The sequence below is a fragment of the Octopus bimaculoides genome, chromosome 2 (assembly GCF_001194135.2).
Source record: "Octopus bimaculoides isolate UCB-OBI-ISO-001 chromosome 2, ASM119413v2, whole genome shotgun sequence".
Taxonomy (NCBI): Eukaryota; Metazoa; Mollusca; class Cephalopoda; order Octopoda; family Octopodidae; genus Octopus; species Octopus bimaculoides.
The window spans coordinates 117,478,190-117,484,153 of record NC_068982.1 but is presented as its reverse complement, the minus strand read 5'-3'; positions in this window follow the sequence as shown (position 1 = coordinate 117,484,153).

The following is a 5,964-nucleotide window of genomic DNA, read 5'->3' as shown; positions in this document are numbered from 1 at the left end:
TAATAATAATAATAATAATAATAATAATAATATTAATAATAATAATAATAATAATAATAATAATAATAATAATAATAATATTAATAATAATAATAATAATAATAATAATAATAATGATTTATAATAATAATAATAATAATAATAATAATAATAATAATAATAATAACACCAACAACATCGAAGAATACCTTAGGAATGAGAACCCAGGTTCGAAATTTCCCCCAACACACCTGAAGAAGGCTGGAGGGCATATCAGCCGAAACGTTGTATTAACTACAAACAAGATGAGTATAAATATCCGTCGAATGTAGATAATGTAAATAATGTACATAATTCCTCATCTCTTAAAAATAGAACCCTTTTATTTTACCAAAACAAAGTATAACGTGGAGAATTTTGAGAAGACATATGAGGAATCATGCTAATTTTTTTGAAAAGCAACGCTATTTTCTCAAATATGCAGAACATAAAATGGCCGCGGCAGCAGCAGCACCAGAGTCGCTACCAACAGTCGTTTTGACAGCAACAAGTACAAAAATGGTAGCAAAATCTAAAATCGACAGTAACAGTGACACGCGTAGTATTATCACTACCACTACTATAATTAGCAGCGATAAACAACAGTGATGATGAAGAAGTAACGAACTACAACAAAGCAACAGCATGATCAGATGAGAACGAGGTAGCTTACATTAGCTTGAACACATCTATTATTCCTTCTGTGAAGACTACCACCTTCAAAAATGTAAATAGTGAAACAGCTATATCAGTTAACAACGACGCCAAGCAAAGAGTCGTTTTGTCACGCAGTCGGCGAAATTAAACACCAGCCCCTTGCAAACGTCATACGTGAGCTTGCGGTTGAAAAATAAAGATTTTTAAAGAAATTTAAGGAATGCACCGTCGCATCAGATAATTTATTGTCACCACAGTAAGAAGTTCAATGATAGAGGAGATCCCCAGTTGTCGATAAATGCACCAAAGAACATGAACAGATACAAGTGAAAACGTGCATAAAAAAAAGAATCTGCGGGTGCATTATGACACATGAACAAAACAAAATTTCGGCTCCTCTCTACCATTAAGCATCAGTGAAGAAGACGCTAGGATGTTATTAATATGCAGTTGTAATGATTAACTCCTACCACAATACCTGGGGAAGGATGCACTAAATTTCACAGTGTAAGATATTTTTCGTAGCACATAGAAATCCTGCGTGGGAAATACAGAGAAAATTAATAAAATCAAAATATTCAGAACTAGACGAACTTTCAAGTTGAGCTTGAGATGTTTCTGTAGCTTATACAGGCAGAACTATCTATAACAACGGCAACAGCTGTAGCGACAGAAAGAAGAGTAAAATATAAAACCACAACCAAATCAGCGAAAGACAACGTTACTTTCGAAAGAAGACATGAAGCAGGATTCGCTCACTGCTACACCCACTAAAAGATGCAACATTAATAAAAATGACTCATACGCACATACGCATATCTTCATCAGCATCTATCTCCGCCTTCCCACATCTCGTCAACTGACGGAGAGCTGTAGACAGGAGAATGTTAATTCATCAGAGCACCAAGAGAAGAGAGAAAATTGGGGTAATCACCAAAAAACTTCGATTCAGTCATCCCCATGCACACCCGACAAAAGGACAGAGAGAGAGAGAGAGAGAGAGAGAGAGAGAGAAACTGACAGACAGACAAGGACAGACAGACAGGGACAGACAGACAGACAGACAAGGGCAGACAGACAAGGGCAGACAGATTGACAGACAGACAAGTAGATAGGTAGACAGGCACATACAAACAGACAGACACAGACACAGAGGCACACCGACAGTGAGGCACACAGACAGACAAACAAGCAGGAAGGCAGTTAAGGAGATAGGTAGACATAATCACACAAAAACAGGCAGACATTCAAATAGACAGATTACAGACAGGTAGACAGATAGCCAGAGCAACAGTTAGGTAAGTAGATAGATAGATAGATAGATAGATAGATAGATAGATAGATAGATAGATAGATAGACAGATAGACAGATAGATAGATAGATAGATAGATAGATAGATAGATAGATAGATAGATAGATAGATAGATGTAGCCAGATATATTGCTCAGTGGTAACAAACACCAATAAGCATTAGTGTTTCTACGAGTATCTCTCTACATTGTCAGTAAATCTTAATCAACTACACTTGAAACAAGATTTAATCAACAGACATATCTTTCAGGTCTTCAGATAATCGAAGAACACAATGCTTTCATCCATTCCTCTGTATATTATTTTTCGTTATTTTTCACTCTTATTTGCAGTTTTTCGTCCATACTTACAACAGAATGTTAACATTCTCAATTTTATAATAGAACAAATATGCTTTACGCGTATTTCTCTCCATTTCTCCCTCTCCATATACGCAGACGCACGTGCACGCACACACGCATACACGTATGCAAACGTTCCAGCTTACCAACGAAAGAGGTACAAGATCCACTATATATAGTGTAATGTCTATTATTTATATAAATTGAATTTCTATTCTCGCGTTTCCAGTTTACTGTAGCTGCCTTTTACTTATGAAAACTGATTTATTTTCTTCTTTCTGTCCTTGTTCATTTGATATTCATTATAGCGGGAGCTTATCTTTATATTAGATTTTTCTTTTTTATTATATATAACTGCTCGATCAAATGGATAAATCGTCATCATCCGAACCAATAGAGATTCACCATGTTTATATATATATATATATATATATACACGGCGGCCTTGTTCAGTTTCCATCTACCAAATCCACTCACAAGGCTTTGGTCGGCCCGAGGCTATAGTAGAAGACACTTGCCGAAGGTGCCACGTAGTGGGACCGAGCCCAGAATCATGTGGTTTAAAAGCAAGCTACTTACTACACAACCACACCTGGTAACTTTTCTCTGCAAAGAATGATTATTTTAAAACACAAGAACGCCTGTGATAGTTCAAGAAATATTCCTCTTAAAAAATTATGGCCGGGCGAGTTGTCTTCCTTCGCTTGATAGCTAGATTTTCCAATTTTGAAGTAAAAATTTCCGAAAATGTGGACAACTCCCCATGGCTTCCATCCTGGAGTTCATGTAGTCTCCTGGCACATGTGAGTTCATAAAGATTATGTATTTTTCTGCCATACACAATTTACAGAATTTAATTGTTCCATTGCGATAGAGTTCACAAGTTTTTAGTTATTTCCACCTGATGATGAAAGGGCATACGATCGTCATTTAGGCGCCTACGTATGCTGCGAGTGTTATTGTGTTGCGGCTCTCCGAGACCCTGAAAGAAGATCTGTGGTTGTTCTGGCGAATTTTAAATTTAGATTCCCAAGATCTGACATAAATTTTAGTGCCTGTCCCAGTGTTTGCATTGATGTTACTGATATTTGTGCTGCTTCTGTTTGAGGCTACCTTTGTTTGATACACTGTAGCCTCGATGTTACATGGCCATTCAATTCTAATTCTGCATGAACAACCTGTCTCTGTCCGTGGTTTAGGAGTGCTAAATATTTTTTTATTAACTTTGGGTGTATAATTGAAAGAGATTCTTTAATTATGTATGTTTAAGTTATTTCTATATTTGTGTGATCGCGTGAAATGCTTATCAACCAACCTAAGAAAAATCTTACCTACGCATGTCCGGACGTTTACGGAGAAGCGGGGAGCGAGCCATAAGGTCTTGTGGTGGAGTTTCCTTTAATGGCTACTCGATACTAGTGTATATACTATATGGTCCGCTGTATATACTATATACCCGCTGGCCGTAAGCGCCTCATTGTAAGCAGGACCCGCTGCGTTGAAAATATGTTTATTTTAAGATAAAATTGAAATCTGTTTACTGATACCTTTTATTAGGTTATTGAACACTATGGGTGGGTGGTAAGATGCTGTATTAATGTATGATAGCCTATCACTCGGTTTGTGATATGGTCTGTATGTGCTAATGTGTAAATCAGGCGTGACATCCTAGAAGTTCATCACGGTGAGGTTAGGCTCTATGGTGATTTTAAGGCCAAGGTTGCTGAGGATGTGTATGATGTATTTTCTAAGCTTAACTAAAGTATGGCCGTTAGCGCCTCTGGATATGACTATGACATCATCTCTAATATACGTCGAAGTGGACAGAGTGGAATTTATTACCCAGGGTGTCCAGAATGTAAATCCCTATAAGGTCACAAATATCAGCGCTGTTGTATGCCTCCATCGCGACGATGAAAGAGCCTTCACAGTCAGTTCTTTTGACTCAGGTTGAACCCTGGTTGAACAGTAGCGTTTTCCTAGCGTGCATAATTATAACTATTTCTCTATCACTTATGTGATATAATTATGCACGGTAGGAAAACGCTCGTCTGATTAAATTTATTCGTGTCTTATAGGAAGATATTCTATACAATAGATTTTCCGCCTTGCTTCCTAACCAAACACTAATGGGGTTACTACGTAGCCATACTTACCTGATCTACTAGAAACACAAAACAAATGTCTCTCAAATCACATCCCGTCGAACTCAAAATATCTAAGGTACACTATCTTTCCACCTATCCTATGGACAGCAAAGAAGGGACGATATTGGTATATATAAAATTGATCATAGATATTCTCGGTTTGGATAGGCATGGAATAAACATAACAATTTGTTGCTTTAATTCTCATCTCAATTGAACCCGCTTTAACGGGCGGATAAAACAATACTGGTTCACAGGCTCATGTTTCTATAATACTTACAGCACGTTAAAGCTAAAGCATTCAGTTAAATGTCATGAGTATAGGTAAACATAAAACATAGTACGAATACATATTGTATAGTAACACATTTTAAAACCAAAATAAAATAAGAGCTTCAAACTCAGCGTTACACTTTATCGGAAACAGATCTACTTCAGCTCTGCTAACATAGCATCTTTTATCTTTATAAGATAGTGACAGAATACTGTTCTGTGAGCCTTCGACTTCTAATACTTGCTCTGGGGTAAAAAGTACAAACAACGACTTTTAGATTACTGCTGCATGATGTAGCGTTATCAAGATGCTTTGTCACTGTCCCTCTCGGAATGTTTACAGTAGACTAGTCTCTATTAAAGCTAACCATGATTTAGGTGATGAAGAGAACTCAACGAGAATTAGAGTCTATGATACAACAAACAGTAATTTCAGTATTTTGTGACCAATCATCTTAGTTGCACAAGTTCTATCCGTCTCCTCTACTAAAATACGAACGTTCGATGTTTCTACTCACGAGTCCAGTCTTCCGACACGAATATTTACATACCTGGTGCCGACCAATAGAATGATCAATAAGAGAGAACATTCTTACATATATCAACCTTAACCAAAATACTTTCTTGCACATTTATCAGGCCTACTATATATTGATATGGACCGGCTGTTTTGTTTTTTTCCCCTACATCTACACATACACACATCTACACGTACACATATCTACACATACACACATAGAAATCTACACTCATATACATACATTGAAGAATGTTCGGACGCATTGAAAAGCTGCTAAATCAGAGAAAGTTAAATAATATAATAATATAATTTGCAAAGATGGCCATGAACGACAACTATATTATAGTCTTGTCCGCTATTCTTTCATCTTGCTTTGCTTACACATATCGATCAGCTGTCATTGTGGAGGACATTGTCATTCCCATCTAGTCGTAGACATCCTGAAAAGCTGTACTTTAGCACAATCTACTAAGTAGATTTATAGTGGCCACTATTAAGAGAATGAAATGGGTGAAGAGGAGAAAAGAAAGATTTAAAATAGAAAGAATTGCAGGAAGAGAAGTAAGTAGGGAAAGGAGGGTTAGTCGGACCGTGATATCATATATATAAGCACGCACACGCACACACACGCACGCACACACACAAACACACAAACACACACACACACACACACACACACATACACACACACATATA